The following is a 27,468-nucleotide window of genomic DNA, read 5'->3' on the forward strand; positions in this document are numbered from 1 at the left end:
AAATTATTAATCAGTGCTTTTAATAAACTATGAAAGGAACGTTTTATGAAAAAAAAAGTCAAATATCCTTTTCCATCGCCTTAGACTAAAATGGTTATTTGGCATTCTAAGTGGTACTTGATCTTTATCATTGAATTGGTTCGGTGGGACTTACAAGAGAAGCAGCGGAAAAATCGCCATTATTTAAAAAAACCCTTTTGTTTAGTTTTTAATATGAAAATGAAAAAAGCTTTAGATGAACTAGGGATGGAAATACCAACAAAACTACGAAGAAAAAATCCTTTTAAAGGTTAAATTCCTAAACGTCGGACGCAACGCAATTTAGTACAGGCGAAGGCAAAAAGCAGACGTTTGCGCACGACGCTTTGCCTTTGCCTGTACTAAATTGCGTTGTGCCGGCATTTATGAATTCCACCATAAATCGGCTTAGACCAAAATGGCTATTTGATATTTTACATTAAATTCGTCCAAAACCCTGGGTGTTAGTTATTCCGTAAATGAAATCGTCTTTGAACTTTTCGTAGGTGTCACATCCCGTATGAAGATATAATATTAAGGAACAAGTGCAAGCCAAAGGCAGGCATTTCATGTCTTTGGTGGCATGCGCTTCGGGGTGGATGAATTTAATGGAAGGGGGGAAATCAAACCCCAACGGAGGTACGAAGTCAAAACCAGAAACAAACTGCAGAATTCTGCCCAAAGACATGTCGGCTATTCCATCTTCGCATTCGGTAAGGAACTCATTGAAATATTCCACAGCTCTAGTTTCATTTTCGTACTTGTTTGAATATTTTTCTGAATATTCAATATCTCTGAAAAGAGCAATGAATGTCCCGGCGGTAAGGGGGACGTCTTCAAAACACATTAACTTTTTTCCAGCATCAGGGTTTTCAACCAGAAAATTATAAACATCCAGAGTTTTCAAGCCTTCAATGAACTGATTACGGACCTCACTGCATCTCGTTATTACGTAGAAATAAATAATATCTTCTACAATTTGGTTTTTATCTTCAACTTTTGTGATATGCTTAGTGCTTCCTGCTAAAAATCTAAGATTATCTAACTTCTCAGTTTTCTCAAGAACTTCTTCCAAAGTTTGCCTATTTTTCAATTTTAATACCAGTTCTTTGACGTCATAATCCATTATGTCCTCTACCGTAGGTTTCAGAAAGCGGCTTTCAAGTGTGATGGATTGAAACGTGCTGAAAGCCAAGCATCTTAATCCTATTCCGACATGCGCAACGGCGAGACTTGCGATAACTCCCGCAAAATAATACATGTTACTTCTTTTGGCTGATGCGTCGAGATTTATCCTCTTTTCATGTTCTGGACCAATAAAAACTGAGGAATTGGCCAACTGCTTTAGCAAGAGGAAAAAAAAACTCGTTTTGGACCTCCAGCATCAACAGCTCCTTCCGAAATTTGAAATTTATCGACAAAACGAACAGATATTTTGGCTTCGGGTTTAAAATTTTCTCGTCTCAAAGCTCTCAAGGCACCATCCAAAACACTCCTTCTTCTAACGTTAATTACCGTAGTTTGGCTAATGTCGATTTTAGACTGGATTAGGCAAATTACATCATCTAAGCTCAGTTGCTCCACTTCTTTGTGATAATTGTGATCTCTAATGACTCTGTCTGTTTTTTATCCTAGAGGAAAATGTCGGAATGATTTGAATCAGAATCATTATGCGCTTCTTCATCTGAGAAACCTTTCGTCATCTGAGAAACCTTTCGTCAGGTCTTCGTAATATTGTACTTTCGGCTTCTTGATAACGCAATCGTCCTCCGTTTTGAAATCCATGTCCAACGAGTTTGGCACTTCCTGAGAATGCGAATCAACCTGGCCTAGGTCTTCAGAAACTATGCTGCGAATGCTTTTATATCCATCTTCTTCGTCATCTAATAATAGTTTTTCTCGTGGAGAATTTATCTTTATTTGCATATTCGGTCTCAAATATATAGTACTTTTATTCTTCCATATTACACAGATCACATCTCCTGTAAGATTTCCACCAACAGCTCCCAGGTTAGGAGGTGAAAGAAAGCTTCCGCTGTTCAATTAAAGCTCGAAATTGTAAAAAAAACCATTTACATACATATTAATATATTACTTAGATAGGTTAGCCTATTTGATCCGCAATGGTATTAGGACAGCTCCATAATGTAGGGTTTGGTTATTTGAAAGCTCAATGGTATTAGGATAGGTAAACAAAATATGTTTCCCTATCAGAACCTCAATGGTAATAGGACAGGTATACAAAGTTAGGTGTGACTATTTGAATTAGGCCAGGTAAAGTTACGTTAGGTTATGGTGGTATATTTCTATCAAACACTATCCATTAGTAGGTAGCATAATTAAATAACCAATGAAAAGACAGTACATGGATATAGATGCGCGTGAGTAAATTTGTTTTCACTCTACAGGATAGGCAACTCCCTATCTCGCACGCCAGCTTATTCTGTTACAACATCGGTTGTCAGCACGCTCAAACCTAGGTCTCTATGTAACGTAGCTTTGTACGTGCTGTCAAGAGACCAAACTTAAGGATCTTCAGGATTTAAAATATCCGCGAGTTTTTTAGCTCGAGTGCACGGACCTCTAGGCCTTAGTTTCAAATACGTGTAAAATTTCCTATAGCCTACTACATGTATTTGAAACTAAGGCCTAGAGGTCCGTGCACTCGAGCTAAAAACTCGCGGATATTTTAAATACTGAACATCCTTAAGTTTTTGGTCTCTTGTCAGCACGCACAAAGGTAAATTGCATAGAGGCCTAACTTTGCGCGTGCTGACAACCGATGCTGTAACAGAGTATATACAGAATAAGCTGTCGTTCGAGATAGGGAGTTGCCTATCCTATATCGTGAAAACAAATTTACTCACGCGCATTCTTTATCCATGGATAGTATCCGAGACGAACATCTAAAATAGCAGTTTTTAATTGAGCCGCTGTTTTTCTTTACAAGGCACAAACTTTTAAAATTATGAATTGAAAATAACCAGTATTCATTGTTTAATATCATTAGGAGATAATAACAATCTAAGCTTGGTCTAGGAAGGGATATCCACACTAAGTCAACTCGCGACTTATTTACAGGTGGGTCCCTTTACAATGCATAGAGGGGTGGTGGCTATCCCCTATGCCACAGCTAACCTACAGCGCCCTACACTAACTATTACCGTTAACCTCTGCAAGTTTTGATGGAAAGCAGAAACCGGGTTAGACCACGGAGGAAAACTCCTTTAACAAGCGGGGAGAGAACTTGCAAACTCTACGCAGAAGGATTTCTTCCCAGATTTTTACCCGGTGCCACAGTCCGGGATCGAACCCGGGATTCTCTTGCTGCGAGGCGAAAGCGCTAACCGCTACGCCACCCCATTATTTGCCTTAATGTTTCATTTAGCAGCTACTAGGTCTTATGATTAAATAAAATCACTTTATTTTTATTTTAACGCTTCCTTTAACTAGGTTTTATTAACATTATTTTTTATAACATTATTTTATTATACTCATTAACAGGACCGCAGAAGTGCAATATTTAGCAGATATAACTTACTCAGCGTTTCCTGGCAGCACATTCTTGAAACATTCTCTAAAATGTGTTTTAACATCTTCTTGCGACCAATCTCTTTCTATATTCACGAGATTAATTATCATTCCCTTCTTTTGTAATTTAGCTCTGCGTTCCCCATGAGGTACTTTCGTGGTGGCTGGATGATTCAATAGAATAACTTCTTTCTGGAAACAGCTCATGGATAGTATGCTAGATAGAAGTATTAACAAATAACTTTGATCAGTACGCTGCGTACCAAAAAAAGTGACGGATATTTCATCGTTTTCTTATACTTAATCTCATACATGTTTACAGAAGCAAGTTTACTTCTGATGTTTGAGAAAATGATATGTTTGTTTGGGTGTTTGTATGTTTTTAATGCACGGTCACAATTCCTCAAAGAATATGACCAAACCTCGTGGTTGATATCAGGAATACTAACGGAAAGTTTTAGAAGTTGTTTGGTTTAGTTCCTCAAGAATGGGGCCAAGAACCTTAACCAGTAAGACTTTAAAGATCTTCCTATTACAGACAAGTGAGATTTTAGCTTTATGTTTAGTCCCTATATAAGCATCGCTATATATATATATATATATATATATATATATATATATATATATATATATATATATCGAGGGGGTAGCCACTACGTGAAGTAGGTGTACATTTCGTTTTGTAATATTTAAAGTATTAAAAAATATCGAAAAGTAATGTGAAGTACAGGGTGGCTTCGGTATTTGTGGCCAATAGATTCTATGGGATAGTATTATTCCACTAAAAATAGTATGTTTCCTACCATATTGTGTTGCAGGATTGATAACGTGAATAATAAATATGTAATGCAATAGACTGCTGTAATCGAAATAATGTTTAACGTATTGCCTACAGCTTAAAGGGAGGGTGAAGTAGAAAATCGAGTGATTTTTTATCGATTCTTCTACTAATTTTAAGACCAGTCTGCATAGTAAAACATTCAGGAAATACTTCCGAATGATTTTCAAATTAAATTAGGTTCAGATTTTAAGGATAATTTTAAATAAGGACCTCCGACCAATCGCGTAACGCCCTGCCTTTTTATTAACAAATTTCTCGTGGCACGTTCCATGCCGAATGAAATTTATCACGAGATTTGATAAAATTAGGCGCGCGACGTGATAATCGTGGCACGAGACATGGAACGTGCCACGAGAAATTTGTTAATAAAAAGGCAAGGCATTACGCGATTGGTCGGAGGACCTTCTTTAAAATTATCCTTAAAATCTGAACCTAATTTGAATTTTAAAATCATTCGGAAGTATTTCCTGGATGTTTGACTATGCAGACTGGTCTTATAATTAGTAGAAAAATCGATAAAAAATCACTTGATTTTCTACTTCACCCTCCCTTTAAGCTGTAGGCAATTCGTTAAACATTATTTCGATTACAGCAGTCTATTGCATTACATATCTATTATTCACGTTATCAATCCTGCAACACAATATGGTAGGAAACATACTATTTTCAGTGGAATAATACTATCCCATAGAAGCTATTGGCCACAAATACCGAAGCCACACTGTATATTAGAAATATTGAACTATTGCAAAGTGTGGTGTATTAAGTGTAATACATGTAATACGAAGAGTATACTGAGAATATGAAGAGTATGATATAAATATTCGATGTATTTCGCGAATCGTTACGAATATTAAGAATCTTAGTGTAATATTTTATAAAATCGAGAAGTCTCGCAGAATTTTGTTTCCATCCCATATTATAACGGTGGGAAACAGAGTATCTCCGATTTTTTCTAAATCCCCGAACTTTCTCACGGTAGATACCGAGCATATAGCTTTACAGAGTAGGAGAGTGGTAAGGCAAGGTTTTCTATTGGCTTAAGCTGTTGGGGAGTTTCACCCCTTTTCCACCTACACTTTAAACGCCACATATACTGGTAAAGGGATGCTTTAAAGAGAGAGTTTAAGCAAGATGCTTGATTTCTAATTTTATGTTCGGGCGCACATGATCATTAATTCCTGTGATATTTAATATCACTATAAGCTTATGCTCGCTTGACGTAATAAAGATATGAATACGAAATCATATCTCTATTACATAAAGTGAGCTTGAGCTTACAGACGTATTTTCGCCCTTTACTTAATCTGTCTATTATCTATACGTGTTAAAGGCTTGTAATTTTAGTCTCGATTTATTTCGGTCCTCTTGACTAAGCAATGACACTAGTTTTTGCCAGTTTTTCGGACAAAAAAGTAGCATTGCGCCCATGAGTTCATCGAGAATTTATACTATCGTTTGAATAGATTTTGTGATTCAAATCTTAGGCAAGCTCTAACCTTAGCAGGGTTAATATTAACGGCTAATCTAATCACACCCTCAATCTAAACCTAAATATGGAACAGGGTAGCTTAAGGGTTGGGTTTTTAAGTTAATAACTAGGTTTTATTAAAATACGATCCAACTCACATAACTCTTAATTATAACTTGGCTGAAATTATGAGCCCATGAGCGCCTTAGAAAAAAGCCAAAATTTCCATGAAAACACGATCGACGAACAATCAGTTTTTCTACCCAAAAACAAAGTTATATTCTACAATGCCATAAAAAAGGTTAAACAAGATAGTACGTATTAGATGGAAGTACTATAATATCGAAATATTGCAACTAGTAAGCGTAACGCATAGAGATGTGAGTCGGTAATTTGCCGTCCGTATATTACCAGTAATTTACTAAATACCGAGTTAATTACCGTTTTATATCTTACCGCAATTTTACAATGGCAATTTACTGGTAAATAACGGCGGTAAATTACCAAACATTTTTGAAACGCATTAAAAGTTCATTTTACACTTAAATGATCAATTATTTCTGTATTTACTTCCAAAATGACTCACCAGACGCTATTCGGTGTCAGTACTTACAAAGGGATCACGGGTAGTTGAGCGGTTTTCAAAAGAGCGTTTTGGAGTAAAGCGGTTCCTAAAGCTAGATTCCCACTCGACCGAAAAAACCCGGCGGAAATCACGCAGCCGACGGAAGAAATTTTAACTTACGCCGGAATCCGGCGGTAGACCGTTCACACTACGACTGAATTTAGAGTTTGGCGGTAGATATTATTGGGTCACGTGAAAGATTTGAATGGTTTCCACAACATCTATTTCGCACTCTGAATTGATATATTTGTCCCCTTGTCGCTTAGATCATAGTACAAGAAGGGATAATTTCTAACCTCCTCAATAAAATCTTCCTTATTTAATCTTCCTTATTTTTTCTAACCTCTTTTTACTTCCATAAGTTTCATTTTTCTTTCTTGGTGGTATGTTTCCGATAAGCCTTGCTCAACCACAAAAAAATGGCGGCTATCAATTTATCTCGCGTATACGTGCGCTCTTGAAATTTATAACGTAGTCAGTATGATAATTTCATTGGCCGAGACACCGGCGTAACGCCGAACACGACCGAAAAAATAGAACACAACTTATGCCCGGTCGAACAGTAATTCCGTCCGGCTCGGCGTAAAGATTTTTCGGTCGAGCCCCTTTCTGCCGGGTTTTCGTCGTGTTTTCCGTCGAGTGGGAATCTAGCTTAAAACAGCGGTTTGCAAAACCGCATACCAGCAAAACCGCGGTTGCTTTTTCCGCGTTTCTCAATACAGCGCTATTTCCCAAAACAGCGGTTGCTGTTTCCGCCCAAACTGTGATTGATAGGGAGGGAAATAACTATTATATTAAGTATATAGGACAAAGAACAATATTATGCAAAAAAAGCAGCAAAAAGGAGTAATGTTATATCGGAAGTAAATATAAAATATAATTTTTTGGAAAAGGCATATTATTTTGGGAAGTTAATGAAGATAAACAACAATATTTTGGAAAAGGCGTACTTTCGTACGCTCAAGATATAAACGCTGTAATCAAAATGCGCTAAAACGAGAAATGGCTATAATGGCAAACGCGTTTATGAAAAAGCCGTTTTGGACAATGCTGTTTTGATAGCACGCCCAATCGATAACATACCCTTACAAAGTTGCGCTAGAAATTAGTCTTTTAATAAATCTTTAGTTAGAGATCATATTAGATAGGCCACTGCTGTCGCTTTGGTAGCAAATGCCGCAAATACGTGTAAAGCAGCCAAGATAGTGCTCACAATTAAACGTTGTTTAAAGTAACGGAGCACGGGAAAATATAAATTACCAAAAATTACCAATTGAGTGGTAGCTTTTGTTTTCCCAAAATTTCAATCGGTAATTTATCGGTAAATTACCGTTTATAAAAAGTACGATAATTTCACATATCTGGTAATGAATATGACATGAGTTATTTGAACTTTTAAAGTAAATTGTAATAACGCGTGGTTTAGAATTATCTAGAGAACTATAACGCGTTGAATTGCGTTTTTGAGTACCTTCAGTCTTCAGAGCTGGTGTATTATTGGAAATAACGGATTGAAAAAGTAAGTATATTCGTAGTATAGTGTAATATTTGAAGTTGGGAGAATATCCAGTAATATTTTGAATTTTTCCGTAATATTTGGAAATATCGCGTAATATTTAGAAGTGAATTCGTAGTATGAGGAATTATTGTGTAATATCTGGAAGTATATTCGTAGTATCGTGTATTATTTAGTAAGGTGTACGTTGAAAACGCTAATGGTTACCCCTTCGATATATATATATATATATATATATATCGAAGGGGTAACCATATATATATATATATCCAATTGTCATTGTTCTAAATATAACAAAACAATAGCGTTCTTATCGCATTTTCTGAATATGTAACGTAAAACATTGCGGGGCGAGCTCCACGAGTTCGGTTAAAATGTCATCCAGCTGGATGCTTGAACAGCATATATTTTAGCCACAAATTCCCTGACATTTCCCTAACTTTGTTGAAATTCTAAAAATTCCCCGATTTTCACTGACCTTTTTGGCCCAATTTGAAATTCATAGGGCGTCCACAGCAAAGTCTTGATTGGTTTAATCACAACCATAAGTTCATAAGATATGTTCCATAAGTTTGTCACAGGTTACTGAGACCTTGTCATGAAGTGTAGTAGATCATAGATTCTCATAAAGCAACGCCTGGTGAGGTGCTGTCAAAGGTTTAGTACAGACTAAATAGTTAGATGGACTACAAAACAGCGTGTAGTCAATTCTCGCGACGTTCTCGAACTAGATCTCATTATGTCTGTAGCATTTCGAAGTATAGGAAGTGGCATACTTATGGAACATAACTTCTAAACTCATGTTCAGTAGCGTCGCTAGGGTTTGAAATTTGGGGGGGGGGCTAAATCTGGGCAAACTATTTTAAAGTTATTTAAGAACTTAATATAAACAAGATGGCCCAAGGGCTGGGACTTAATAGTAGCCACATCGTTATCTATTTAATTAGCACATAAAACGAAAAAAAATTCAAAGACCCTAAACCAAAAATAAGAAGTGTCCGACCCCACAGTGGTAGCGTGTCTTACTGCTGCGCCAGCCAGCCGCGTTCAATTCCCGGGTGCGGTGTGAAAATTTTTTAATTAAAATAAAATCTCTAACTGAGCTCAGCTACCACTATTGGTGGGTTGAGGTACTATCGAGTTCCATTTAAGCTAAAATCTGAAGATGACGAAAGCGACAACCCCGGCCACTACTACTACAGCTACTACGGCTCGGGTCAAATTAAGAGCCTATCGTATACTACGATGTGGCTAAAAATTGCATAATGGGTTCTTTGGAAAATGTGTAGACCTTTAAAACTATCCGTAAATTTATGTCAACGTGAAACTATTCGTATTTTAAAGATGTACAACCTTTTATTGATAAAGACTACGGAACCGATTATGAAGCATTTTCACTCGTCTTAGGTTTATTTTTAGTTTTGGTTAGCTTTTAGTCCACACTATTCGAAAGAACATGAAACATTTTACTTGTCTCCATTTGTTTTTTTCTTCAAAATTTTACTGTTTGATATTGAAAATTTTTTAAATATTGCTACAGAATTTTAGGTTGCTTACAGCAATTTTTTGGTAGGGTTTACGGATTATTTTGGGGGGGGGGCTAAGTTTGGAATTTGGGGGGGGGCTATAGCCCCCCCAAAAAAGGCCTAGCGACGCCACTGCTCATGTTATAAATTGAAAACGTCACAGACTTTCGTGAAAAAACTATATTTATAGGCATCCAAAGCTTTAGCTGCATACCTCGTGGAATTCTAAACTAAAACTAAAAACACGATCGGAAAATCTGAATCACTAAGTGAAACCGAAACAGACGACAACTGTGTATTTGATTAATACTCTATTTTATTCTGTTTCCCGTAACATTTTTTATGTTGTAAGAATGAGCACTAAGTTTCCTTAAAAGTGCCTTACATTGCAGCTAAGTCATTTCACTAAAATATAGCACCATTCTGGCAGCTTGGATTTATAATACAAACTAAGCGTTAGCTTGCATTGTAAATCCATGGTGGCTTGTTGCTAGTAGCTAATGGAAAAGGGCATCACTGTCTGTCAAACTTCATTGTTTTCAGTGATGTATAATAAAACCATCAGTAAGAGCGCTCAAAATATCGAAAATTTCGAAAAATAGGAAAATATAGGAAAATTATCGAAATTATACGAACTAATAGTAAGACATCGGAAAAACAGGAAAAATTATAAAATATAGGAAATGTTGTCACCCTGAATTCAATGACATTTATAGGTTTTCCCTGACCTGTGGCAACCCTGATTTAGTATACTGATTTAGATCTATGTCCTATTTTCACAGTTTTCAGCAGGGTTAAACTTGCCACCACGTTTTAAAATAGCGGCCAAAAAAAGTAACAAAACATGTCCCGACTGGCAACGGCGGGTACTTTGGCTGCTAGTTATTAATAAAGTGCAAGAAATAAAGGTGAAATTTTCAACAGGAATACTAAGTCTTTGTCAGCAGTATAGTTTACAGAGTTAGAGGATTCATACCATTTACACGAGGAGGCCATGCTTTAAGTGTTACACAAGGAGGCCTGACACAATGGTGGAGTCAAAAGCCAGGTCTCCTCGTGTAAGTGGTATGAATCCTCCTACTATCAGTTGTGTGAATCCTCCTAGTCTGTAAACTATATACTTCAAGTTTCAGTAAAACGCGTTATCCTTTTTTTGACGAATTGTTCATGAAATTGTAAGGAGTTTTCTTTATATTGAAATTCTGGTCAATGAATCAGACTACAGATAAATTTGAGCTAAAATCGCTCTATGAGCCTGAGAAATTCAAGTGTTTTCTAACTACGGCCGTGCGTAATAACGCAATGTCTTAGTTTTAATAACCCAGATGTGATTTGCTATGCAATTTTTCTTTTATCACCGGTCTTTATACAATATATATGTTCGGTAATTCTTTTTTAAGGGGACGTTTAGTTTCCCCCATTTATATTGTTTGCTACAACTATATTTAAACTTGTAAACTACTCCACGCTTGTTTAAGGTCGAGCTAAAGCCAACTTGGGAAGGGGGAGGGGTTTTTCGTATGCCTTTAGTTTCTGCTCATTTCCAAGAAAGTGTTTCAATTAAAAAATCACTAATTAAATTAATTTATTCGCTTAATTAGTTACATAATTGACATTTTCCAAAACTGTCTCGATTAACCACTAGCGTAGGTGTAAATGCGCGTGTATGCAAAATTTTATGCAATTTAAACGACGGAAAGACAAGATATATTGGAATTAGTAACTTTAAATTTAATGTCATTTAACTTAATGTAATTTCATAAATAAAAGTTTTTCACAATTTTGTTGTAATCTTTGAAATGTTGTCTTTTGGTTTGTAAAGTCTTGAAATTTTTTAATTGAAACACTTGCTTGGAAATGAGCAGAAACTAAAGGCATATGAAAAACCCCTCCCCCTTCCCAAGTCGCCTTTAGCTCGACCTTAAACATTTTTATTTCGCGCCTCTTTAGGGTTACTTTTAAATATCCATTTTAGGTTTTTTCCGAGCGGTCGGACGTTTGTCAAAATCCCGTACAGTTCGTTTGAAATCTATTTAAAATCTCTCTCGAAAATCTCGAAATCCTGAAATCTTACCCTTAAAATTTCAAAATCCCAAAATCTCACGTCAAAATCGGAAGATCCCAAAATCCCTACCTTAAAATCTGAAAATCCCGAAATCTCACCCTAAAATGTCAAAATCTGAAAATCCCTACACTTACAATACACGTTTTGCATCTATTTAAGAGGGAAAGACACGGAGGTAAAACTCTTCCTTCCATCTCGCTTTTTGGCGCCTTTGCTATATAAGAGTTCTGTATTACAAATTGGACTATTTTTGTGGATTTTCTCCAGTATTCATTACGGTAAATTAAAACAAACTTAAATTCTAAAACCTAAACCTATATTTCAAAATCTCGAAATATCGTTTGACATATCTATTTGAAGTTAATAGTAAATTTTGATATCCCCTGCAAAAACCCAAAATTTCATCAAAAATGCGAAAATCTCCTTGAAATCTGAAAATCTCCTCCAAAATCTGAAAATCCTGAACAAAATCCCTAAATATCCTTCGATATCTGGAAATCGCGTTCAAAACCCGAAAATTTCCTTCGATATCTGGAAATCGCTTTCAAAATCCGAAAGTCTCCTTGAAAATCCCGAAATCTTAAAATCTTGGACTACATTTCAAGATTTCTAAAATCTCAGTCAGAAACTCAAAATCTGGGGCAAAATCTTGAAATCTTTGTCAAAATCTTGAAATCTGAAAATCCCGTACACTAAAATGCCGAACGTCCGACCCCTCGATTTTTTCTAGGGTTTGAAAATTACGGTAATTTTGTTAAATGGTAAATTACGCCGTAATTCAAAAATAAATATTGATCGTTTATAAGCTAAATAATGAAAAATACCACTTGAACTTAGCTATAATACTTTTTCATAGCATTTCCCTTTTCAAATCTTTCCCACGCTTGCCGTTCGACCTCGTATGACTTTCTCATGAGAAGTACGCATGCGCGTGTAGAGGAAAAATTTCCAGTGTTAAAAATATGGAGCTTTTAAACCATTTTCCAAGCGAAATGAATAATAATTGGGTGGTAAATTACCACGGTAATTACTATTTCCTTAATTTACCCGAGAAAATCGTAAATTTTAGTTACCCTCGTAAATTACCGTGTAAATAGACATGGTAATTTTCCGATTTAGAAGTTATTTGTTTCCCATTTTGTTGACTAATCAAATGTTGAATCTACATTTTAGAATCCTAGTTGTAATCTCGGTTCTATTTTTTACATATGGTAATACTTAAATTGGTTTGGGTTGTATATTAATAGATTAGGTATTAATTCACGTGAGTTAATCCACGACTTTGGGTAGACGGAACTCGTTAATTGTGTGAAGATAATTTGTTTGTCTATTTCTGGTGTGTCGCACTAACCGGTGTAACTACAAAGCCTTCTTAGAGAGCAGAAAGGAGAGACATTTTTGCATAATTCCAATTATTTAAAAAATTAAGCCGTTATTAAATTCATTAATTGGCTTAATTAGCTTAATAATAATCATTTTGCAAATCTTTCTCGGTTAACCACTAGAGTAGGTGTAAATGCACGTGTACTGTACACAAAATTAGGTCAAATTTTTACTGACAGGAATGGAATGGAATTATAACTTTAATGTCATTTAACTTAATGTAATTTAAAAATTGAAAGATTTTACAACTATTTTCGTACTAATTCAGTTTATCAAGGGAAATTTTGACTTTGAAACTAAAGCTTAAAAATGAGCAAAAAAGAATTCCATAAAAAAAATCCGCACCCCTTGCCAGGTTGGCTTTAAATCGACCTTAAATCCTTGAGATATAGAAGTGATTCCAAATAACCGTTTGGAGCTATACAGCGTTATTATTTTCACGTATACATATTTTTAAGACTAGGAGGATTCTTACCATTTACACAGGCTACAAGAAGTACAAAGACTTGACTTTTTATCGACCCTTTCTCCCCTCTCTTCACTATGGTTTACAGAATTATTTTCAGCAGTATTATAAATACACCTTTTAGAAACAGGGCGCACCTTTATGGAGCACGTACAGGCATGGATATGATAAATGGTAGTAGTATTTACACATATCCATGGTTTAGTTATGCTTTAATTATCATAAAATTTTCTAACCCGTGTTTTATGTAAAAATCGGTTATAAACCCCGTTGTTCTAGGTTTCTTTGTTTGCGAATGCTTGAAAGGTATTGAAACGTAATATAATTAACTAAATTCAACGAAACTTTAAGGCGGGCTAAGTGATCCTCATTATAGTCATGGGCAAGTTAATGAATATTAACGTCTCGCAAAACAACGGATAACTTTGCTCACAAATTTAAAACTTGTGCGAGTATTTCTTAAATTATAGTATATTCTTAGCTCATGTGATTGCTGCTTTAATTATAGAATATTCATAACTCATGTGACTACTGCTTTAATTATAGAATATTCATAACTCATGTGACTACTGCTTTAATTATAGAATATTCATAACTCATGTGATTACTGCTTTAATTATAGAATATTCATAACTCATGTGACTACTGCTTTAATTATAGAATGTTAAAACTCATGCTTTAATTATAGAATGTTTATAACTCCTGCTTTAATTATAGAACTTTTTATAACTCATGCTTTAATTATAGGATTGTTTTGAATAAAGAATTTTGCAACTAGATAAAAAGTCATTAATTAAACTTACTTTTTATTTTTTCCTGAAGATACTTGTCGAGGTCTTTTCCCTCTGAAAATATTTCTCATTTCTCTCTCTACAGCTCCAGACGTTCTTTGCGAACTTTGTGTAGAACGATTACTCGGCATAGTTAAACTAGATCCACGATGTCCTAACGAATTTTGTGGGCTTGACGTTGTAGCTCTAGAGTTCTCACATGACACAAAAGAACTATTTTCTGATGAAGAACTTGCGCGTGACAAGGAGGCGCTACATCCAGTTGAAGCGCTTGTTGCAGATAAAGCATCTGCGCTTGAAATGGACGCGCTGCGTCCAGATGAAACACCAATCGTCGCACTGTCTTGAAAACGTATTGGTTGTTCATACCGAATACGTCCCTGGAATTGAGCCACAGGCGAGAAAAGGTTGTGAGCGGAGCCTTGTAGATATGAAACTGGATTAGCAGCATTCCTGTTTGCTTGCGGAAGCGAATTTGAACTTAAAATTCCTCGGCTTAAGTTCGGAGACTGTGATGGGACGGAGTTATTAAGAAAACCTTCTTGCGGCACTTCTAAATTGGCTAAAATTTGCCCTAATAGTTGGTGCAACATTTCACTGCGAGAATCTGGCGGCGAAGCCATGTTTTGTTAAAGTGGCAATGATGGTTAAAAGCGACAGTCAACCGCCCAGAACTCGCTTCGAGTTCGGTATGAAAAATTGTGCCTGCTATGAGCCTATGGTTACCAATCGTGGGAATAAAGCTAGAAGCCTATCTCATAGTTTTTGCATGGAAATCGTTAACATGGAATAGAAGGTGAACCTTTAGTTGAGTAAATCATCTTGGTTCCATTTTTTTCGTGAATTTTAGGGATAACAATTAAATACATATATTTACATTTGGAAAATTTTATACTTAAGAGTCTAGAAACAAGAAAAGCAAGGCCGATATGTTCTAGTGGCTAGGATATCTAGCTCTCACCCAGAAGGCCCGGGTTCGATTCCCGGTATCGGAGCGAGTGCTTTTGTACCGCATTTCAAGAATAAACTTAAGGATATAGGTTTATGAATAGAATTAAGAGTTGGTTAAGCAAGTCCGATATGGTCTAGTGGATAGAATATCTGGCTCTCACCCAGAAGGCCCGGGTTCCATTCCCGGTATCGGAGCGAGTGCTTTTGTACCGCATTTCAAGAATAAACTTAAGGATGTAGGTTATGAATAGAATTAAGAGTTGGCTAAGCAAGTCGGATATGGTCTAGTGGCTAGGATATCTGGCTCTCACCCAGAAGGCGAGAGTACGATTCCCGGTATCGGAGCGAGTGCTTTTGTACCACTTTTCAAGAATAGACTTAGGGATATAGGTTTATGAATAGAATTAAGACTTGCTTAAGCAAGTCCGATATGGACTAGTGGCTAGGATATCAGGCTTTCACCCAGAAGGCACGTGTTCGATTCCCGGTTTCGGACCGAGTGCTTTTGTACCGCTTTTGAAGAATGAACTTAAAGACACATTTATAGGAATAATATCTAGGGTTGTTCCAACCAGTCCGATATGGTCTAGTGGTTAGGATACCTGACTTTCACCCAGACGGCCCGGGTTCGATTCCCGGTATCGGAGCGAGTGCTTTGTACCGCTTTTGAAGAATGAATTTAAAGACACATTTATAGGAATAATATTTAGGGTTGTGCCAACCAGTCCGATATGGTCTTGTGGCTAGGATATCTGGCTTTCACCCAGAAGGCACGGGTTCGATTCCCGGTATCGGAGCGAGTGCTTTGTACCGCTTTTGAAGAATAAACTTAAAAACACATTGATAGGAATAATATTTAGAGTTTGTTCAACCAGTCCGATATGGTCTAGTGGCTAGGATAACTTGCTCTCACCCAAAAGCACGGGTTCAATTCCCGGTATCGGAGACAGTGCGTTTGCACAAGTTTTAAAGAATAAACTTAAAGACACATTTATAGGAATAATATTTAGGGTTGTTCCAACCAGTAAGACATGGTCTAGTGGCTAGGATACCCTGCTCTCACCCAAAAGCACGGGTTCGATTCCCGGTAACGTAGCGAGTGATTTGTACCGCTTTTGAAGAATAGACTTAGGGATATAGGTTTATGAATAGAATTAAGACTTGCTTAAGCAAGTCCGATATGGACTAGTGGCTAGGATATCAGGCTTTCACCCAGAAGGCACGTGTTCGATTCCCGGTTTCAGACCGAGTGCTTTTGTACCGCTTTTGAAGAATGAGATTAAAGACACATTTATAGGAATAATATCTAGGGTTGTTCCAACCAGTCCGATATGGTCTAGTGGTTAGGATACCTGACTTTCACCCAGAAGGCCCGGGTTCGATTCCCGGTATCGGAGCGAGTGCTTTGTACCGCTTTTGAAGAATGAATTTAAAGACACATTTATAGGAATAATATTTAGGGTTGTGCCAACCAGTCCGATATGGTCTAGTGGTTAGGATATCTGGCTTTCACCCAGAAGGCCCGGGTTCGATTCCTGGTATCGGAGCGAGTGCTTTTGTACCGCTTTTGAAGAATGAATTTATAGACACATTTATAGGAATAATATTTAGGCTTGTGCCAACCAGTCCGATATGGTCTAGTGGCTAGGATATCTGGCTTTCACCCAGAAGGCACGGGTTCGATTCCCGGTATCGGAGCGAGTGCTTTGTACCGCTTTTGAAGAATAAACTTAAAGACACATTGATAGGAATAATATTTAGAGTTTGTTCAACCAGTCCGATATGGTCTAGTGGCTAGGATAACTTGCTCTCACCCAAAAGCACGGGTTCAATTCCCGGTATCGGAGACAGTGCGTTTGCACAAGTTTTAAAGAATAAACTTAAAGACACATTTATAGGAATAATATTAAGGGTTTGTTCAACCAGTCCGATATGGTCTAGTGGCTAGGATATCTGGCTCTCACCCAGAAGGCGAGAGTACGATTCCCGGTATAGGAGCGAGTGCTTTTGTACCGCTTTTCAAGAATAGACTTAAGGATATAGGTTTATGAATAGAATTAAGACTTGGTTAAGCAAGTCCGATATGGACTAGTGGCTAGGATATCTGGCTTTCGCCCAGAAGGCACGTGTTCGATTCCCGGTATCGGACCGAGTGCTTTTGTACCGGTTTTGAAGAATGAACATAAAGACACATTTATAGGAATAATATTTAGGGTTGTTCCAACCAGTCCGATATGTTCTAGTGGCTAGGATATGTGGCCCTCACCCAGAAGGCCCGGGTTCGATTCCCGGTATCGGAGCGAGTGCTTTTGTACCGCATTTCAAGAATAGACTTAAGGATGTAGGTTATGAATAGAATTAAGAGTTGGCTAAGCAAGTCGGATATGGTCTAGTGGCTAGGATATCTGGCTCTCACCCAGAAGGCCCGGGTTCGATTCCCGGTATCGGAGCGAGTGCTTTTGTACCGCATTTCAAGAATAGACTTTAAGATATAGGTTTATGAAAAGAATTAAGACTTGGTTAAGCAAGGCCGATATGGTCTAGTGGATAGGATATCTGGCTCTCACCCAGAAGGCTCAAGTTCAATTCCCGGTATCGGAGCGAGTGCTTTTGTACCGCTTTTCAAGAATAGACTTAAAGATATAGGTTTATGAATAGAATTAAGACTTGGTTAAGCAAGTCCGATGTGGTCTAGTGGCTAGGATATCTGGCTCTCACCCAGAAGGCCCGGGTTCGATTCCCGGTATCGGAGCGAGTGCTTTTGTACCGCATTTCAAGAATAAACTTAAGGATATAGGTTTATGAATAGAATTAAGAATTGGTTAAGCAAGTCCGATATGGTCTAGTGGATAGGATATCTGGCTCTCACCCAGAAGGCCCGGGTTCGATTCCCGGTATCGGAGCGAGTGCTTTTGTACCGCATTTCAAGAATATACTTTAGGATATAGGTTTATGAAAAGAATTAAGAGTTGGTTAAGCAAGTCCGTTATGGTCTAGTGGCTAAGATATCTGGCTCTCACCCAGAAGGCCCGGGTTCGATTCCCGGTATCGGAGCGAGTGTTTTTGTTCCGCATTTCAAGAATAGACTTTAGGATATAGGTTTATGAAAAGAATTAAGAGTTGGTTAAGCGAGTCCGATATGGTCTAGTGGCTAGGATATCTGGCTCTCACCCAGAAGGCCCGGGTTCGATTCCCGGTATCGGAGCGAGTGCTTTTGTACCGCATTTCAAGAATAGACTTTAGGATATAGGTTTATGAAAAGAATTAAGAGTTGGTTAAGCAAGTCCGATATGGTCTAGTGGCTAGGATATCTGGCTCTCACCCAGAAGGCCCGGGTTCGATTCCCGGTATCGGAGCGAGTGCTTTTGTACCGCATTTCAAGAATAAACTTAAGGATATAGGTTTATGAATAGAATTAAGAGTTGGTTAAGCAACTCCGATATGGTCTAGTGGGTAGGATATCTGGCTCTCACCCAGAAGGCCTGGGTTCGATTCCCGGTATCGGAGCGAGTGCTTTTGTACCGCATTTCAAGAATAAACTTAAGGATATAGGTTTATGAACAGAATTAAGACTTGGTTAAGCAAGTCCGATATGGTCTAGTGGCTAGGATATCTGGCTTTCACCCAGAAGGCCAGGGTTCGATTCCCGGTATCGGAGCGAGTGCTTTTGTACCGCTTTTCAAGAATAAACTTAAGGATATAGGTTTATGAACAGAATTAAGACTTGGTTAAGCAAGTCCGATATGGTCTAGTGGCTAGGATATCTGGCTTTCACCCAGAAGGCCAGGGTTCGATTTCCGGTATCGGACCGAGTGCTTTTGTACCGCTTTTGAAGAATGAACTTAAAGACACATTTATAGGAATAATATCTAGGGTTGTTCCAACCAGTCCGATATGGGTTAGTGGCTAGGATATCTGGCTCTCACCCAGAAGGCCCGGGTTCGATTCCCGGTATCGGGGCGAGTGCTTTTTTACCGCTTTTCAAGAATAGAATGAAGACTCGGTTGAACAAGTACGATATGGTCTAGTGGCTAGGATACCTGACTTTCACCCAGAAGGCCCGGGTTCGATTCCCGGTATCGGAGCGAGTGCTTTGTACCGCTTTTGAAGAATGAATTTAAAGACACATTTATTGGAATAATATTTAGGGTTGTTCCAACCAGTCCGATATGGTCTAGTGGCTAGGATACCTGACTTTCACCCAGAAGGCCCGGGTTCGATTCCCGGTATCGGAGCGAGTGCTTTGTACCGCTTGTGAAGAATGAATTTAAAGACACATTTATTGGAATAATATTTAGGGTTGTTCCAACCAGTCCGATATGGTCTAGTGGCTAGGATATCTGGCTTTCACCCAGAAGGCCCGGGTTCGATTCACGGTATCAGAGCGAGTGCATCAGTACCGCTTTTGAAGAATAAACTTAAAGACACATTTATAGGAATAATATTTAGGGATGTTTCAACTAGTCCGATATGGTCTAGTGGCTAGGATATCTGGCTTTCACCAAGAAGGCCCGGGTTCGATTCACGGTATCAGAGCGAGTGCATCAGTACCGCTTTTGAAGAATAAACTTAAAGACACATTTATAGGAATAATATTTAGGGTTGTTCCAACCAGTCCGATATGTTCTAGTGGCTAGGATATCTGGCTCTCACCCAGAAGGCCCGGGTTCGATTCCCGGTATCGGGGCGAGTGCTTTGTACCGCTTTTCAAGAATAGAATTAAGGATATAGGTTTATGAATAGAATTAAGACTTGGATGAGCAAGTACGATATGGTCTAGTGGCTAGGATATCTGACTTTCACCCAGACGGCCCGGGTTCGATTCCCGGTATCGGAGTGAGTGCTTTGTACCGCTTTTGAAGAATGAATTTAAAGACACATTTATAGGAATAATATTTAGGGTTGTTCCAACCAGTCCGATATGGTCTAGTGGCTAGGATACCCTGCTCTCACCCAAAAGCACGGGTTCGATTCCCGGTATCGGAGACAGTGCGTTTGCACAAGTTTTAAAGAATAAACTTAAAGACACATTTATAGGAATAATATTTAGGGTTGTTCCAACCAGTCCGACATGGTCTAGTGGCTAGGATATCTGGCTTTCACCCAGAAGGCCCGGGTTCGATACCCGGTATCGGGGTGAGTGCTTTTGTACCGCTTTTCAAGAATAGAATTAAGACTTGGTTGAGCAAGTACGATATGGTCTAGTGGCTAGAATAACTTGCTCTCATCCAAAAGCACGGGTTCGATTCCCGGTATCGGAGACAGTGCGTTTGCACAAGTTTTAAAGAATAAACTTAAAGACACATTTATAGGAATAATGTTTAGGGTTGTTCTAACCAGTCCGATATGGTCTAGTGGCTAGGATATCTGGCTCTCACCCAGAAGGCCCGGGTTCGATTCCCGGTATCGGAGCGAGTTCTTTTGTACCGCTTTTAAAGAATAAACTTGAAGACACACTTATAGGAATAATATTTAGGGTTGTTCCAACCAGTCCGATATGGTCTAGTGGCTAGGATACCCTGCTCTCACCCAAAAGCACGGGTTCGATTCCCGGTATCGGGGTGAGTGCTTTTGTACCGCTTTTCAAGAATAGAATTAAGACTTGGTTGAGCAAGTACGATATGGTCTAGTGGCTAGGATATCTGGTTTTCACCCAGAAGGCCCGGGTTCGATTCCCGGTATCAGAGCGAGTGCATCAGTACCGCTTTTGAAGAATAAACTTAAAGACACATTTATAGGAATAATATTTAGGGTTGTTCCAACCAGTCCGATATGGTCTAGTGGCTAGGATATCTGGCTCTCACCCAGAAGGCCCGGGTTCGATTCCCGGTATCGGGGCGAGTGCTTTTGTACCGCTTTTCAAGAATAGAATTAAGGATATAGGTTTATGAATAGAATTAAGACTTGGTTGAGTAAGTACGACATGGTCTAGTGGCTAGGATATCTGGCTTTCACCCAGAAGGCCAGGGTTCGATTCCCGGTATCGGAGCGAGTGCTTTTGTACCGCTTTTGAAGAATGAATTTAAAGACACATTTATAGGATTAATATTTAGGGTTGTTACAACCAGTCCGATATGGTCTAGTGGCTAGGATATCTGGTGTTCACCCAGAAGGACCGGGTTCGATTCCCGGTATCGGAGCGAGTGCTTTGTACCGCTTTTGAAGAATAAACTTAAAGACACATTTATAGGAATAATATTAAGGGTTTGTTCAACCAGTCCGATATGGTCTAGTGGCTAGGATATCTGGCTCTCACCCAGAAGGCGAGAGTACGATTCCCGGTATAGGAGCGAGTGCTTTTGTACCGCTTTTCAAGAATAGACTTAAGGATATAGGTTTATGAATAGAATTAAGACTTGGTTAAGCAAGTCCGATATGGACTAGTGGCTAGGATATCTGGCTTTCGCCCAGAAGGCACGTGTTCGATTCCCGGTATCGGACCGAGTGCTTTTGTACCGCTTTTGAAGAATGAACTTAAAGACACATTTATAGGAATAATATCTAGGGTTGTTCCAACCAGTCCGATATGGTCTAGTGGCTAGGATACCCTGCTCTCACCCAAAAGCACGGGTTCGATTCCCGGTATCGGAGACAGTGCGTTTGCACAAGTTTTAAAGAATAAACTTAAAGACACATTTATAGGAATAATATTTAGGGTTGTTCCAACCAGTTCGACATGGTCTAGTGGCTAGGATATCTGGCTTTCACCCAGAAGGCCCGGGTTCGATACCCGGTATCGGGGTGAGTGCTTTTGTACCGCTTTTCAAGAATAGAATTAAGACTTGGTTGAGCAAGTACGATATGGTCTAGTGGCTAGAATAACTTGCTCTCATCCAAAAGCACGGGTTCAATTCCCGGTATCGGAGACAGTGCGTTTGCACAAGTTTTAAAGAATAAACTTAAAGACACATTTATAGGAATAATGTTTAGGGTTGTTCTAACCAGTCCGATATGGTCTAGTGGCTAGGATATCTGGCTCTCACCCAGAAGGCCCGGGTTCGATTCCCGGTATCGGAGCGAGTTCTTTTGTACCGCTTTTAAAGAATAAACTTGAAGACACACTTATAGGAATAATATTTAGGGTTGTTCCAACCAGTCCGATATGGTCTAGTGGCTAGGATACCCTGCTCTCACCCAAAAGCACGGGTTCGATTCCCGGTATCGGGGTGAGTGCTTTTGTACCGCTTTTCAAGAATAGAATTAAAGACACATTTATAGGAATAATATTAAGGGTTTGTTCAACCAGTCCGATATGGTCTAGTGGCTAGGATATCTGGCTCTCACCCAGAAGGCGAGAGTACGATTCCCGGTATCGGAGCGAGTGCTTTTGTACCGCTTTTCAAGAATAGACTTAAGGATATAGGTTTATGAATAGAATTAAGACTTGGTTAAGTAAGTCCGATATGGACTAGTGGCTAGGATATCTGGCTTTCGCCCAGAAGGCACGTGTTCGATTCCCGGTATCGGACCGAGTGCTTTTGTACCGCTTTTGAAGAATGAACTTAAAGACACATTTATAGGAATAATATCTAGGGTTGTTCCAACCAGTCCGACATGGGTTAGTGGCTAGGATAATTGGCTCTCACCCAGAAGGCCCGGGTTCGATTCCCGGTATCGGGGCGAGTGCTTTTGTACCGCTTTTCCTGAATAGAATGAAGACTCGGTTGAGGAAGTACGATATGGTCTAGTGGCTAGGATACCTGACTTTCACCCAGAAGGCCCGGGTTCGACTCCCGGTATCGGAGCGAGTGCTTTGTACCGCTTTTGAAGAATGAATTTAAAGACACATTTATTGGAATAATATTTAGGGTTGTTCCAACCAGTCCGATATGGTCTAGTGGCTAGGATATCTGGCTTTCACCAAGAAGGTCCGGGTTCGATTCACGGTATCAGAGCGAGTGCATCAGTACCGCTTTTGAAGAATAAACTTAAAGACACATTTATAGGAATAATATTTAGGGATGTTCCAACTAGTCCGATATGGTCTAGTGGCTAGGATATCTGGCTTTCACCAAGAAGGCCCGGGTTCGATTCACGGTATCAGAGCGAGTGCATCAGTACCGCTTTTGAAGAATAAACTTAAAGACACATTTATAGGAATAATATTTAGGGTTGTTCCAACCAGTCCGATATGTTCTAGTGGCTAGGATATCTGGCTCTCACCCAGAAGGCCCGGGTTCGATTCCCGGTATCGGGGCGAGTGCTTTTGTACCGCTTTTCAAGAATAGAATTAAGGATATAGGTTTATGAATAGAATTTAGACTTGGATGAGCAAGTACGATATGGTCTAGTGGCTAGGATATCTGACTTTCACCCAGACGGCCCGGGTTCGATTCCCGGTATCGGAGTGAGTACTTTGTACCGATTTTGAAGAATGAATTTAAAGACACATTTATAGGAATAATATTTAGGGTTGTTCCAACCAGTCCGATATGGTCTAGTGGCTAGGATACCCTGCTCTCACCCAAAAGCACGGGTTCGATTCCCGGTATCGGAGACAGTGCGTTTGCACAAGTTTTAAAGAATAAACTTAAAGACACATTTATAGGAATAATATTTAGGGTTGTTCCAACCAGTCCGACATGGTCTAGTGGCTAGGATATCTGGCTTTCACCCAGAAGGCCCGGGTTCGATACCCGGTATCGGGGTGAGTGCTTTTGTACCGCTTTTCAAGAATAGAATTAAGACTTGGTTGAGCAAGTACGATATGGTCTAGTTGCTAGAATAACTTGCTCTCATCCAAAAGCACGGGTTCAATTCCCGGTATCGGAGACAGTGCGTTTGCACAAGTTTTAAAGAATAAACTTAAAGACACATTTATAGGAATAATGTTTAGGGTTGTTCTAACCAGTCCGATATGGTCTAGTGGCTAGGATATCTGGCTCTCACCCAGAAGGCCCGGGTTCGATTCCCGGTATCGGAGCGAGTTCTTTTGTACCGCTTTTAAAGAATAAACTTGAAGACACACTTATAGGAATAATATTTAGGGTTGTTCCAACCAGTCCGATATGGTCTAGTGGCTAGGATACCCTGCTCTCACCCAAAAGCACGGGTTCGATTCCCGGTATCGGGGTGAGTGCTTTTGTACCGCTTTTCAAGAATAGAATTAAGACTTTGTTGAGCAAGTACGATATGGTCTAGTGGCTAGGATATCTGGTTTTCACCCAGAAGGCCCGGGTTCGATTCCCGGTATCGGAGCGAGTGCTTTGTACCGCTTTTGAAGAATAAACTTAAAGACACATTTATAGGAATAATATTAAGGGTTTGTTCAACCAGTCCGATATGGTCTAGTGGCTAGTATATCTGGCTCTCACCCAGAAGGCGAGAGTACGATTCCCGGTATCGGAGCGAGTGCTTTTGTACCGCTTTTCAAGAATAGACTTAAGGATATAGGTTTATGAATAGAATTAAGACTTGGTTAAGTAAGTCCGATATGGACTAGTGGCTAGGATATCTGGCTTTCGCCCAGAAGGCACGTGTTCGATTCCCGGTATCGGACCGAGTGCTTTTGTACCGCTTTTGAAGAATGAACTTAAAGACACATTTATAGGAATAATATCTAGGGTTGTTCCAACCAGTCCGATATGGGTTAGTGGCTAGGATAATTGGCTCTCACCCAGAAGGCCCGGGTTCGATTCCCGGTATCGGGGCGAGAGCTTTTGTACCGCTTTTCCTGAATAGAATGAAGACTCGGTTGAGGAAGTATGATATGGTCTAGTGGCTAGGATACCTGACTTTCACCCAGAAGGCCCGGGTTCGATTCCCGGTATCGGAGCGAGTGCTTTGTACCGCTTTTGAAGAATGAATTTAAAGACACATTTATTGGAATAATATTTAGGGTTGTTCCAACCAGTCCGATATGGTCTAGTGGCTAGGATATCTGGCTTTCACCAAGAAGGTCCGGGTTCGATTCACGGTATCAGAGCGAGTGCATCAGTACCGCTTTTGAAGAATAAACTTAAAGACACATTTATAGGAATAATATTTAGGGTTGTTCCAACCTGTCCGATATGGTCTAGTGGCTAGGATATCTCGCTTTCACCCAGAAGGCCCGGGTTCGATTCCCGGTATCGGAGCGAGTGTTTTTGTACCATTTTTGAAGAATGAATTTAAAGACACATTTATAGGAATAATATTTAGGGTTATGCCAACCAGTCCGATATGGTATAGTGGCTAGGATATCTGCCTTTCACCCAGGAGGCCCGGGTTCGATTCCCGGTATTGGAGCGAGTGCTTTGTACCGCTTTTGAAGAATAAACTTAAAGACACATTTATAGGAATAATATTCAGGGTTGTTCCAACCAGTCCGATATGGTCTAGTGGCTAGGATACCCTGCTCTCACCCAAAAGCACGGGTTCGATTCCCGGTATCGGAGACAGTGCGTTTGCACAAGTTTTAAAGAATAAACTTAAAGACACATTTATAGGAATAATATTTAGGGTTGTTCCAACCAGTCCGACATGGTCTAGTGGCTAGGATATCTGGCTTTCACCCAGAAGGCCCGGGTTCGATACCCGGTATCGGGGTGAGTGCTTTTGTACCGCTTTTCAAGAATAGAATTAAGACTTGGTTGAGCAAGTACGATATGGTCTAGTGGCTAGAATAACTTGCTCTCATCCAAAAGCACGGGTTCAATTCCCGGTATCGGAGACAGTGCGTTTGCACAAGTTTTAAAGAATAAACTTAAAGACACATTTATAGGAATAATGTTTAGGGTTGTTCTAACCAGTCCGATATGGTCTAGTGGCTAGGATATCTGGCTCTCACCCAGAAGGCCCGGGTTCGATTCCCGGTATCGGAGCGAGTTCTTTTGTACCGCTTTTAAAGAATAAACTTGAAGACACACTTATAGGAATAATATTTAGGGTTGTTCCAACCAGTCCGATATGGTCTAGTGGCTAGGATACCCTGCTCTCACCCAAAAGCACGGGTTCGATTCCCGGTATCGGGGTGAGTGCTTTTGTACCGCTTTTCAAGAATAGAATTAAGACTTTGTTGAGCAAGTACGATATGGTCTAGTGGCTAGGATATCTGGTTTTCACCCAGAAGGCCCGGGTTCGATTCCCGGTATCGGAGCGAGTGCTTTGTACCGCTTTTGAAGAATAAACTTAAAGACACATTTATAGGAATAATATTAAGGGTTTGTTCAACCAGTCCGATATGGTCTAGTGGCTAGGATATCTGGCTCTCACCCAGAAGGCGAGAGTACGATTCCCGGTATCGGAGCGAGTGCTTTTGTACCGCTTTTCAAGAATAGACTTAAGGATATAGGTTTATGAATAGAATTAAGACTTGGTTAAGTAAGTCCGATATGGACTAGTGGCTAGGATATCTGGCTTTCGCCCAGAAGGCACGTGTTCGATTCCCGGTATCGGACCGAGTGCTTTTGTACCGCTTTTGAAGAATGAACTTAAAGACACATTTATAGGAATAATATCTAGGGTTGTTCCAACCAGTCCGACATGGGTTAGTGGCTAGGATAATTGGCTCTCACCCAGAAGGCCCGGGTTCGATTCCCGGTATCGGGGCGAGTGCTTTTGTACCGCTTTTCCTGAATAGAATGAAGACTCGGTTGAGGAAGTACGATATGGTCTAGTGGCTAGGATACCTGACTTTCACCCAGAAGGCCCGGTTTCGACTCCCGGTATCGGAGCGAGTGCTTTGTACCGCTTTTGAAGAATGAATTTAAAGACACATTTATTGGAATAATATTTAGGGTTGTTCCAACCAGTCCGATATGGTGTAGTGGCTAGGATATCTGGCTTTCACCAAGAAGGTCCGGGTTCGATTCACGGTATCAGAGCGAGTGCATCAGTACCGCTTTTGAAGAATAAACTTAAAGACACATTTATAGGAATAATATTTAGGGATGTTCCAACTAGTCCGATATGGTCTAGTGGCTAGGATATCTGGCTTTCACCAAGAAGGCCCGGGTTCGATTCACGGTATCAGAGCGAGTGCATCAGTACCGCTTTTGAAGAATAAACTTAAAGACACATTTATAGGAATAATATTTAGGGTTGTTCCAACCAGTCCGATATGTTCTAGTGGCTAGGATATCTGGCTCTCACCCAGAAGGCCCGGGTTCGATTCCCGGTATCGGGGCGAGTGCTTTTGTACCGCTTTTCAAGAATAGAATTAAGGATATAGGTTTATGAATAGAATTTAGACTTGGATGAGCAAGTACGATATGGTCTAGTGGCTAGGATATCTGACTTTCACCCAGACGGCCCGGGTTCGATTCCCGGTATCGGAGTGAGTACTTTGTACCGATTTTGAAGAA

The 27,468-nt window shown here is 39.5% G+C and overlaps 21 non-coding genes across 21 annotated transcripts; all 21 read left to right on the forward strand.

Moving 5' to 3' along the window:
- The first annotated feature begins 15,307 nt into the window (after positions 1 to 15,307).
- TRNAE-CUC (transfer RNA glutamic acid (anticodon CUC)) lies at positions 15,308 to 15,379 on the forward strand. Its single transcript has one exon. It is a non-coding gene; the product is annotated as a tRNA-Glu (tRNA).
- Positions 15,380 to 16,509: 1,130 nt separating this feature from the next.
- TRNAE-UUC (transfer RNA glutamic acid (anticodon UUC)) lies at positions 16,510 to 16,581 on the forward strand. Its single transcript has one exon. It is a non-coding gene; the product is annotated as a tRNA-Glu (tRNA).
- Positions 16,582 to 16,659: 78 nt separating this feature from the next.
- On the forward strand, positions 16,660 to 16,731 carry TRNAE-UUC (transfer RNA glutamic acid (anticodon UUC)). Its single transcript has one exon. It is a non-coding gene; the product is annotated as a tRNA-Glu (tRNA).
- A 79-nt stretch (positions 16,732 to 16,810) lies between these two features.
- TRNAE-UUC (transfer RNA glutamic acid (anticodon UUC)) lies at positions 16,811 to 16,882 on the forward strand. The gene has a single exon. It is a non-coding gene; the product is annotated as a tRNA-Glu (tRNA).
- A 680-nt stretch (positions 16,883 to 17,562) lies between these two features.
- TRNAE-CUC (transfer RNA glutamic acid (anticodon CUC)) lies at positions 17,563 to 17,634 on the forward strand. Its single transcript has one exon. It is a non-coding gene; the product is annotated as a tRNA-Glu (tRNA).
- A 230-nt stretch (positions 17,635 to 17,864) lies between these two features.
- TRNAE-CUC (transfer RNA glutamic acid (anticodon CUC)) lies at positions 17,865 to 17,936 on the forward strand. Its single transcript has one exon. It is a non-coding gene; the product is annotated as a tRNA-Glu (tRNA).
- Positions 17,937 to 18,015: 79 nt separating this feature from the next.
- On the forward strand, positions 18,016 to 18,087 carry TRNAE-CUC (transfer RNA glutamic acid (anticodon CUC)). Its single transcript has one exon. It is a non-coding gene; the product is annotated as a tRNA-Glu (tRNA).
- A 79-nt stretch (positions 18,088 to 18,166) lies between these two features.
- Positions 18,167 to 18,238, forward strand: TRNAE-CUC (transfer RNA glutamic acid (anticodon CUC)). Its single transcript has one exon. It is a non-coding gene; the product is annotated as a tRNA-Glu (tRNA).
- A 79-nt stretch (positions 18,239 to 18,317) lies between these two features.
- TRNAE-CUC (transfer RNA glutamic acid (anticodon CUC)) lies at positions 18,318 to 18,389 on the forward strand. Its single transcript has one exon. It is a non-coding gene; the product is annotated as a tRNA-Glu (tRNA).
- Positions 18,390 to 18,468: 79 nt separating this feature from the next.
- On the forward strand, positions 18,469 to 18,540 carry TRNAE-CUC (transfer RNA glutamic acid (anticodon CUC)). The gene has a single exon. It is a non-coding gene; the product is annotated as a tRNA-Glu (tRNA).
- A 79-nt stretch (positions 18,541 to 18,619) lies between these two features.
- TRNAE-CUC (transfer RNA glutamic acid (anticodon CUC)) lies at positions 18,620 to 18,691 on the forward strand. The gene has a single exon. It is a non-coding gene; the product is annotated as a tRNA-Glu (tRNA).
- A 79-nt stretch (positions 18,692 to 18,770) lies between these two features.
- Positions 18,771 to 18,842, forward strand: TRNAE-UUC (transfer RNA glutamic acid (anticodon UUC)). The gene has a single exon. It is a non-coding gene; the product is annotated as a tRNA-Glu (tRNA).
- A 957-nt stretch (positions 18,843 to 19,799) lies between these two features.
- Positions 19,800 to 19,871, forward strand: TRNAE-CUC (transfer RNA glutamic acid (anticodon CUC)). Its single transcript has one exon. It is a non-coding gene; the product is annotated as a tRNA-Glu (tRNA).
- Positions 19,872 to 20,524: 653 nt separating this feature from the next.
- On the forward strand, positions 20,525 to 20,596 carry TRNAE-CUC (transfer RNA glutamic acid (anticodon CUC)). Its single transcript has one exon. It is a non-coding gene; the product is annotated as a tRNA-Glu (tRNA).
- Positions 20,597 to 20,950: 354 nt separating this feature from the next.
- Positions 20,951 to 21,022, forward strand: TRNAE-CUC (transfer RNA glutamic acid (anticodon CUC)). Its single transcript has one exon. It is a non-coding gene; the product is annotated as a tRNA-Glu (tRNA).
- A 1,107-nt stretch (positions 21,023 to 22,129) lies between these two features.
- Positions 22,130 to 22,201, forward strand: TRNAE-CUC (transfer RNA glutamic acid (anticodon CUC)). Its single transcript has one exon. It is a non-coding gene; the product is annotated as a tRNA-Glu (tRNA).
- A 1,108-nt stretch (positions 22,202 to 23,309) lies between these two features.
- On the forward strand, positions 23,310 to 23,381 carry TRNAE-CUC (transfer RNA glutamic acid (anticodon CUC)). The gene has a single exon. It is a non-coding gene; the product is annotated as a tRNA-Glu (tRNA).
- A 654-nt stretch (positions 23,382 to 24,035) lies between these two features.
- Positions 24,036 to 24,107, forward strand: TRNAE-CUC (transfer RNA glutamic acid (anticodon CUC)). Its single transcript has one exon. It is a non-coding gene; the product is annotated as a tRNA-Glu (tRNA).
- A 1,081-nt stretch (positions 24,108 to 25,188) lies between these two features.
- Positions 25,189 to 25,260, forward strand: TRNAE-UUC (transfer RNA glutamic acid (anticodon UUC)). The gene has a single exon. It is a non-coding gene; the product is annotated as a tRNA-Glu (tRNA).
- Positions 25,261 to 25,914: 654 nt separating this feature from the next.
- On the forward strand, positions 25,915 to 25,986 carry TRNAE-CUC (transfer RNA glutamic acid (anticodon CUC)). The gene has a single exon. It is a non-coding gene; the product is annotated as a tRNA-Glu (tRNA).
- Positions 25,987 to 27,218: 1,232 nt separating this feature from the next.
- Positions 27,219 to 27,290, forward strand: TRNAE-CUC (transfer RNA glutamic acid (anticodon CUC)). The gene has a single exon. It is a non-coding gene; the product is annotated as a tRNA-Glu (tRNA).
- Positions 27,291 to 27,468: the final 178 nt, after the last annotated feature.

The sequence above is a fragment of the Phalangium opilio genome, unplaced genomic scaffold, assembly GCF_054372755.1.
Source record: "Phalangium opilio isolate 3A_F unplaced genomic scaffold, DU_Popi_V2 ptg000094l_1, whole genome shotgun sequence".
In the NCBI taxonomy this organism is placed as follows: Eukaryota; Metazoa; Arthropoda; class Arachnida; order Opiliones; family Phalangiidae; genus Phalangium; species Phalangium opilio.